The sequence below is a fragment of the Falco biarmicus genome, chromosome 15, assembly GCF_023638135.1.
Source record: "Falco biarmicus isolate bFalBia1 chromosome 15, bFalBia1.pri, whole genome shotgun sequence".
Taxonomy (NCBI): domain Eukaryota; kingdom Metazoa; phylum Chordata; class Aves; order Falconiformes; family Falconidae; genus Falco; species Falco biarmicus.
The window spans coordinates 13,361,530-13,371,838 of record NC_079302.1 but is presented as its reverse complement, the minus strand read 5'-3'; positions in this window follow the sequence as shown (position 1 = coordinate 13,371,838).

The window sequence follows — 10,309 nt, the reverse complement described above, 5'->3', positions numbered from 1 at the left end:
GGGTTTTGAAGCCAATCACTTTTGAAGATAGACTGACCTACTCTAAGATGTGCTAACAAGCATTTAACCTTCACCTTGAGGCAAAAACTCTTAAAATTCCTCTGCTACAGTGGTTATAGACTAGGCTTTTTGGATTAGGGACAAGAAAAGCAGGAGAGATCTGGGAAAAAAGTTGTACTTTTTCAGGCTGCATTTGCTTTATTTAATCAGTCTTTTGTGAACCAACACCTTTGTTCACGTAGTAGGACCTGAGAGAAGATACCAGAGCATTGTCCTGAGAACAGAAGAAACTTGCTTAGACTGAGGCTGAAGGATCCAATGCAACACAGGAATCTGTCTCCTAACTGCCAACTGGGAAACTGATTTCTGATACCAGAACATTGTGGGTAATTTTGTTCTTCATAAGATTTTTTGAAACTCATTCTTTTTGGTGTTATTAGAGGCTTTATTTACTTTCCAGAACCATGCATTGCTCAGGCTGGCAACCACAGACCAGTGCATATACAGCATCCCTCTAGAACCCAACCTGAATCAAGCCTAATCCTTACTCTCAAAGATAAAATCATAAAAAGGTAATGAAAGATGGGGAGAGAGGGAGAGAGAGCGAGGTAGGGGGAGTAGTTAATGATATAGGGACACAAAAGCTGTAGCATTATCTTAGTCCTGACTATAAAACGTTAGGAGCAATGTCCCTGCTTTCCAGAGAAGGGACACCTGACTCATATTTTGTCTCTGCACCACTACAAAAATCATGCAATGAACCCACAAAGAGGTAGGATCCTTCAGTGTTTGAGAGGCTGCCCTCCATGGATGAATATAAAAAGTCTTTTAAAACAGATTTACCACAAACCCTAGGAATAATTTCTTCTAAATTTGCAGTTAGAATAAGGCATGAAATCAGTTTCCAAGCCACTTAGAAAAGTATGGATTAGAAAACTTTGATCAACATTTTCAGCTGAACTAGAAACAAATAAATAAAAGTTCAAGGTCCCAGAGATCTACTACTCTACCACACCGTATATTACATAGAAAACTGGACAGCAGGACAAGCTTGGGCTTCTTTCTCTTCCCTGTGGTTGAATAGTCTATCTGCAGTGATCTTGCTCTGCAGCTAAATCCAAGCCTGCAAGGGATGACGAAGGGTATATTATAGCTGCATTGTTTTGTCTTTGCTGAGGATTGAGAATGATGTATTTGGGATTCAGCTGGTGTATTTACAGTAGTTTTAGTGACCCATAAAACATTGGATCTATATTTTGAAATATTTACAAGAGTAGCAGTCAACAGTTCTTTATCTACAATACTTTTTAATACTTCTGTCTCCTCCTTTCTTGTCACCTTTTTCACCCTACTTTTTTTGGTTTTCAGCTCTGATATTATTTGTTGATTGTGATATTGTGCTAATGGCTGAGTTCTAGATAAAACATGGGGCATTCATAAGTGCACTTTTTTCTTTTTTTTTTTTAATAACAAAGGAAAAAAATGAGATGCACCCAAATCACCCATGCAGCAAATAAATTTCCACAATAATGGCAGAACTCCAAGCTTTAAGAGTTTTGAAAAAAACTTACAGTACATCTGCACACATGCAACAGAACTTCTCCAGTGAGCTGTTTGGGGATACTACACCAGCCATGCCCAGACACTTTTCCCTAGCGAAAGGAAGATTGTACAAGAACTCATTCACCGCTATTCTCAGAACAGACACACCTGGATTTAGAACCAGATTGGAGCTATTGGTTGTATCTCAACTGTCATCAGGAAAGCCATGGGCCAAGAAAAAAAGCTAAATGGAAAAATATCTCTTATTTCTAATCTGAGGAGTGATTAATTCTGTTGTTACGTACAGGCTCCTTATGACTGGAGGTATTCTGGTTCTATGCACTGTGTCATATATGCACATCGTAACAATACAGACATCACTGAATAACTGAACAAGTTCTTCAGAGCTGGATCCTCTTGATCCTAATGCCGGCTCATTTATTCTAGCTGCACTCGTGGCCAGCACAGGATGGAGAGCACTGACGGGCAGCAGCTGCTCCCGCTGCCAAACTAACGCTGATGGAACAGGTACAAGAAAGGCAAAAAAGGGTTCTTGTGGGACTCGCTGCCTAGTACAGTGGCCAGCCAGATTAGCAGACACAACTTCATCCCACATAGTCAACAGTACCTTAAACAAGCAGAAATTGAGAGAAATTAGGAGATATGGCTTAAAAACCTATGGATTTCTGAAAACAGTAAGAGGAGGCAAGAGGACATCACCACCTGGAAGATTGATTCTTTTCATTTTACATTTTCAAGCTTTTGTTAACAACAAGGAGCCTGAAACTTCCATGCACTTAACCAGGCGAGCTCAGACCCTCCTACAGGGAGGGTTACGCCTCCAAAGGCAGAGCTCTGAGACATGCAGCAGCCATCGCAAGATCTCGATTAAAATCGTGAGAGGTAACAGTCCTGGCTGTAGTGGCTGACAACTGTTTTAAGGCTGTATAATTATTTAGGGCAGGCAAGCCCTCAGGGAATGCCTCGAAGGGATGAAGAATCTTTTACCCTTCTTACAGCTTTTTTCGAAGACGGGAATGCTGAGAAATGGGGAGTCAGGGTATGCTTTATACTTGCAATTTCACTGTCCTGTGCTCCATAATAAAACTTCTGAGGTTCCGATTAAATATTTTAGCTACAAGACCCTATCTGTGCTGAGCTAAATTATTTAATTGCATAGGTATCCCCAAATATCCATTAACATGGATTATTTATTCACAAAACCTGAAAATCATTAAATGTGTTACGTCTATGACAACAGCACCAAATGTCCACTTTCAGACCTAACAGCAAATAATACTTATTCAACACTTTTCCATGTAAGTATATAGAACTAGTTTACAAACCTTAATGAAATAAACCAAACAAGAGACAGGAAATTACAGATAAGCAAAAAGATTGAGAAAATCTAAGCAAGTCAGCTAAGGCCTCATACAGAATTAGGGACAATGACCAAAACAGCCTCCATCTCCTGTTCTGCACCACAAGAGCATCAATAATCAAAATAAGATATTGATTTTGAATACATTTGATGTCTAAAAACAGAAGTAACCATAATTATTTTGAAACAGTTTTTAAAAGCAAATGTAACTTGTACACCCACAATAGTTAAAATCAACTTGTGCTACTGAAATGCATGAGCAACAGAAATCTCAGAGTTGTATACATGTGGTATTGGTAGGAATTAGGTTACAAAATTATCTCGACATTTTATGAGGGATGCCTGTTTGATGTGATGTAGAAGAACACAATGTGCAAAAAATATATGCTCAGAAGCGTTTACATATATGCAAAACCAAATAAAGGATGGATTGGTGAGTCATTGCAAATGCAGCTTCTGTGTGTTCTATTACTATTTCTTCACATTACCTTCCTTTTTAAAAGCTAGATACAACCCAAAAGATTTACCACAAAAGATTATGGTAGCTCTGGACTTGAACAATGTTGCAGCATCCCTTTTAAAGTTAAATCATACTTGACTATAGTTATATCAGTGTCCATAAAAATACAAACAACATGAGGGTAGTTCAGCTGCTGAATGCCCACTGATAGTGCTTTTTATTGCATGGACAAGATCACAATTCATACGCTAACCCCATTTTCCCAATTCCCCAAGTTTCATTCTGTCAGGATTTGGAAATGTTGTGGAATTTATACTTACAACTGTAACAGAAGGAGGGAAACTGCAAGGGCTGCCAGTATCTAATGCTTAAAGAGTCAGAGCAGTGCTGTAGGAGCCCAGCACCCATGCGCTCTGCTGAAGAGCCCTGTGGTGGTGCAGGACATATCGAAGGAAAACACCTAGGGAAGGCATTATGTTACGCTCTGGCAGGTGTACCCACTTTGTAGGACCAAATCCTAATTAAGAAATTACTGCCCTTGGTTTTAGAGAAGTCAGGATTTGCATCAGCAGCTAGGCATGTCCTGCATTCAAACCAAAGGACGCATAAGGAGAAGGATGAAGGAAAAAGAAATCAGATGCCAAGGCTGTGGATGACCTTCAAAGTTAATATATTACTTTAGCTTAATTTTGATGTATAGCAAGATGTGCTTAGAATATAACATAGCTATCAACATATATCTAGGGTACAGAAAGCTATAGATCATAATATATAAAAACATTATTGTAATTTCTATATAATGCAACTAGGAAGCAAAATAGCAGTATTTGTCATAGAAGGTCTAGAAACATTTTTCTCTATTTTGGTATTTTCCTGATTTGGGGGATGGAGTTCCCAAAATAAAAATCCAGTGAAGTTTCTTTATCATTTGTATTTATTCCTTGGTATTAATTTCATATTCAGTCTGTGAGGAACATAACTGAGTAGAGAAGCAGTGTGTTGCTGTGAGCTTTAGGCATCCAGCTGAAGATATTACGGTAGAAGAGTTGGAAGATGTGGGGGGGAAAGAGGGGATATGAAGAGGGAGCTGAAGGTGTTGGAGTGGGGGAGATGCTGAAAGCCATGGAGGAAATGAGGTTATTGCTGTTGTGAGGGTTGTAAGAGAAACAAGACACAAATCTGTAGGAGATCATAGACTGTATAATTTTTGAATGCTCATGGAACAACTTGTTTATATATTAAACACTAGCCAGGAGCAAAATTGTTATGAGCAAGTTATAGATAATAACAGTAAAATACCACAAATAAGAAAAATTACATAAAATAGGAGCAACAGAAAAATGTGATTTTTAGAAGAGAAGAAAGCATAATTTATAAAAAAACTTTTAAAATGCTCGCATTTGGAGAGAAACACAAGTTTCCTTTTGTCTAATATTTTCCTTACTTTTCCTCTTCTGTAAAACTGATGGTAGATCAAATATATACTTTTCCCTATGCGAGAACAAAGAAAACATTAAATAAAAAAAATAATTTGCAAATATGCTGAGAATGTGTTCACTCTCCATTATTACACAGTTCAAGGGCAGATTCAGCTGAGCTTTAAATGTAATAAAGAAATGATTTCAAAGCAACACTACAAGCATTATACAGTAATTGAGAATAGAAAAACAAGGGTGATAAAAGTGTCCTATGCTATTGATGTTATAGTTCGTATGTGATGTATTTCTGTGACGGGATTATCAGAGTACTGATGACAATGTATACTTACTTATCCGACTAAACAAGGTGTCTCAAAAAAGTGAAATATTAAATTATGTCCTATCAGCCAGCTGTACTATTCAGCAAAAATGTGCATACTATATAATCTATTCTATATATCTGTATTTCTGCATGTAAACCTCGCTAAACTAGTCTGTCTACAGTGTGTTGGCGAAGAAGAAAATCCTTTGGCCTTTTAAGAAAAATTTCAAAATGGACCCAGGTTTAGGAATAAATTAAAGTGCATCAAGAAAAGGAAGAATAGTCTTGTTGCAGGTTATCAGCCTTTGTCCTGCTATACTTATTCTCTCTTCTTGTCAAAGACTTGTTTTATTTTGCTACAGCAATACACTATTACAACTTAAAATTCACATTCACCTGAAGAAAGATGTGACATGCATACCAAAAGAGACATAGACTGCTTAACCTAAATTGACCCTTTTTTCCTTCTATTCTAATAGATCTTTTTTCTTTTTGTCACTCAAAATGAGTGTCTGATGTATGAGCATAAATTGTTAAAAGCAGTTTTAGGTAAAGGAAGAGAGAGTGAAGTGGAGTTTTCTCACAAAAGCCAACCTCAATTTATGTCAAAGAGGGTTAAAAGACCTTGGGATTAAAGCAATAAACTTGCTGCTGTCAAAGCTAAAACCCGCTAACAATTTAGTGCCAAACGCATGTTGTTCAATATCATTTCATATTATATTATGTCACAAGTAGGTGACAGTTCCACATCAGACTGACAGGGCTGATTTACTCTGAAGAATTCATCGACATTTTGCAGAGTCAAAGCTGACTTCATTTTGTTTGGATGCACGGTGGGAAATCTCCCTCTGCTTGAGTTGGAATATTTGGCTGAATAACGCAGTCCTCCTCGGAGTACAGACTACAACGCCCTTTGCAAGTGCTGCCAGCGCGGTGGCGGTGGGCAGGCGGCCGCACGCCGGCTCCCTTCCCTGCCCTCGTGGCGCGGAGACCTCTGGCACCACCCGCACGGTTGAGGGTCATCTCCTCCGCTTGCCCTGCACAACACCGGCTTCTAGATCCCTGCCCATTTGTGTCACTGCACTTTTCGATGTGATTCACCTTCCTGCAGTTTGCAAAGTATCCAGCTGTCCTGTTCAATATTTTGGTAAGAATTTCTTTCTGAATTCAAGCTTTCATGCTTCTCCAAAAGGTAACGATTGTCAAGGTTTGAAACAAAAGACTGTTAGGAAAACACTACTACCTGCTTATGTTTTAACTGGGTAGTAATAACAGCTTTTTCCCAGGATATTAATTAGACCCAAGGTCAAGCACGATGAGAGACCCTTTTCAGGCTAATGGCAACAGTACCATTTCTTTACATCAAGATGTCTTTTGCAAGATATTCCCAGATGGCTTTTTTAATATGGGTTCCAATTCAAATTTCTCCCAGGACTCTGAGACAGCTCTGACTAAACATGTGTGCTTTGTTTTGTCCCAGGAAAACCCGACTAATTTGACTTCTCTGTCAAGGTGTTAAAGCTTTTTGAAAGAGGGGGTCCCTTTTCTTCTCCAAAATCCAGTGTATTCTTCTATGGCTATTTGAATCCCTGTGCAATGTTCATTTCCTTCCTCTGTTGGCTGTTGCTACAGATGAGGAATTGCAACTGAGCTGCTGAAGCTGAGGAACTAGGGAACCTGGGTTTCCCTGATCCAGGAAGAACTGTTCTATGCTTATGTAGTCTTTTTATATGTGCAAACAAGTATATTCATATTCCTCCCACCCTTATTTTTGCTTCTTTTTATTTGTGGACCAAATTTTCAGTTATCATAGTTTGTTTTTTACCTTTAATTCTGCAAAAATCTAGCAACATTTGTGGTCTTCAAACACACATATCACTGTTTTCTCCATCTCACTATAGGAGTGGGTACATTAGTGCCTGGCCATTAACTTCTGTAAACCACTTAGTGATTCTTCTGTGGGATTCTTTGGGCAATGTTTGCTGTTCGTCAAGGAAAAGGTTATGTGGAACAGCACATTGCATGTAAAACGGTCCCATCATCCTATACGTGCCTGTTTGTGCTGGCCATATGCTGAACAACTATCAGGCAGCAAAGGGGTTACCTTGTCTATTATGCAAAATCATTGCCACAGAGCAGAACTTCCAGTGAATTGTTAGACGGATTAGCGGATGGTTAATCTTATTTGACATTTAAAGCACTTGGAGGTAAATTTAGTGTTCACCTGCCCTAGAGTGTACAGCATGAATATGCTTCTACATATCTATTCCTGTTTAAACTGGTAGCTCTAATGACTGGAGGATACACACTACCTGGCACAAAGAGGTATTTCGTGTGCGTGTGTGAAGAACAGATAAACACACACATCCTGGATTTAAGCCTTTACATTTTCTCATATTGAAACACAAATTCTATTATTTCTGGATGATCATTTCATCCCAACACAGACTACTCTTGTTAACTTAAAGATTCTGCTAGTATGATCAAATTCTAATACATTTTGCATATTAGTATTTCCAAGCTCCATTTTCTGCTGCCCCATCAGGTACGTATATGACAAATACACGTATCCATGTTACAGGGTGCAAGGCCTAAGGAATCCTTTGATCCAGTGAGAAATCTAAAGGAGAATAAAGACATTTCTGCAGCCTTTTCCTCAGAGGAAGTCGCCCAAACACACTGTGGTGCACATGTAAGTCAGACCACGAAGGATTCAGTGAATTGCAGCCAAAGAAAAGGGACGAACACCCAGCTTTGACACAGCCTGAGATTGCATTTGCTTTTTGCTGTGAGGGGCACGGGAGTGGTGAGGACATGAGAGGTGTATGTGGAGTCATCCAGTTCTTTTTGCCGAATTCTAATTGAGCATGCTCTTGCCTTCAGTCATCTATACCTCTATGACAGAAGTCAGAATGAATTGCTGTATCTCTTTTAAGAGGGAAATACTACAGCCTCTCTCTCAACGCAGGCTGTGACCTTTCAATTTATGCTATCAGTTTACTCAGTGCTTGCTCTGTGCTTCATGATTAACCTGAAAGAGTTAGATCACACTCTCTCCAGGTCCTCAGGAAAGAACTTCTGTTGACTATTAGAAATCCCTCATGCAATAAAAGTGCACATATTATGGCTGTATAAGCCATCTTTCAAAGTTACTTCAGTTCAGTAATGAGGTAACAATTCTTATTCAAAAGCTCCTAAAAATATTTCTACTCGTATTTTTTTTTTTCTTTAGGGTACTATTTATGAGAAGACAAAGTGCCAAACAGCCACCTGGTTATTAATAAATATGTCTTTGCTTTCTTAAAGAGCAATTCCTTATTAAAGGGTCTCACAGCTCTCAAACATTAATTAAACATTCTTGTGTAGTCCATAAAAGATGTGTTTTGATTCTAACTATAAAGGGTAAACTGAGATAAAGAGACCGTTACTCACACCTTCCAGCTGAGCCACTGGCAGACCCGCAGAGACCTTCTCCATCCTCCTGTAATGATGGCAATGCAGATGCCCCAATATCTTCTAGAAAACAGCAGTAAAAAGAGTTTCATAAACTTTTTTTTTTTTTTTTTTTTTTTTTAAATCTCATCTGTAGACTTTCTCTCTTTCTATTTAGAAAAAATATACATTGGTGATTTTCTTAATCTTCACTAATAGGTACCCTTGGAGGTGGAGTGGGTTGAGGACCATACGCTGGACTGAGGAGCGGCATCCCCCACTGCCACTGGAAGAGTGGTATCTGCTCAGGTTGGCAACATAGGGATTCTTTTCAATTATCCACACCTCTACTTAAAAACTGAGAGAACACTCTTTCAGATTTTTTTTTTATTTGTCTGCAGCTGTACATTTCCCTTCGTTTAGCAATGAATGTCAGACAATGATGGGAAAATCCCTCCCGGGCTCCAGCATACATATGTTCCAAACAGAACTAACAGCAAAAATTTTGAAAGACCCCCCCCAAATCAATTTTACACACTCAAAGGATCAAACAGTCTGTGTTATCTTCCAATGCAGTAGCAGCTCAAGCTCATTTAAACAAAATCAAATAGAACTGATTACATTGCTGGTACTTCTTCACCTTTCCAGTAGGGAAAGGTGGAAATACAGAGGTGAGTTAACTGCAGAGATATTTAAATAGCTAAAACAAATTGAAAGTTTTTAAGAACAAAGCCTGAGATTGTCACAGGTAAGTACATGTAACCTTATAAAGATGTATCACAGGATCTTTAACTCTCAGGACCTTACAGTTTCTTAATGACATTACAAGTCTAGCTTACTGCTCACCCCGCTATAGTAGGACCTGACATAATTGCTTTCACCGTACTACTCTCTTTGTCATAACTTCAAGAGAAATCCCTTTTCATCACTCTGCACGCAGGTCTTCATGACCCCTTCAGCTGTGCTCTGTTAACGACCACTGGTATCACCAAGGGATACTTAGCCCCCTGTTTTTTCGAGAAAAAAGTGAGAAACTGAGCCCAACTGGCCCTGCTTCCTCTGTGAGTTTTCCAGTGCCTTTAAAATTCTTCCTATGATCTGGAAATCATCTGGGAATAAAAGTGTGCCTGCTGAGAGTTCTGTGTGTCCCCAGATATGGGGACAGGACAGGATCAAAGGACAGATTCTCAGCTGGTATCACCTGAGGTATCACCCTGATTAAAGTAGAAATGTTTTCCTTCTTGATGTTGTTCTTGACATCACACCAGTTTGCATTTTACCTGCAACAAAGCAGATAATGCCTCCGTTTGTGTACGCTGGGCAAAGATGTCGGCCATGGACCACAAACCTGGAAGAAAGGAGGGATCAGTCCTCTCTGACAGAAAACAGCTGAATTGCAAAGTTTCCTGGAATTCAGGGACAGGAGAGCTCATCTAAATTGACCTTGAGGATTAAACCCCATGTTAAGTATTACGGTGGTCAGCACAGTATTTACATTTTTAATTTATTATTTTAAATAAAGTATCTTCATGGCTAATCCTTCATTTACAAAAAGGAGTGGGAGTTATTCAATGACATTACACACCTGAAAAACAATACTTTCAGTGTTTGCATTTCCACCCAAAATTTCAGGGGCTAAAAATTACTTTATGCCTTTGGAGTGTTACTATTGTCCTCATTTTTAAGTTATTCTATTTCTCTTTGTAATAATAGCCATCTAACACTATTACTGCAGCTTCTTGTCCAGATCTCCC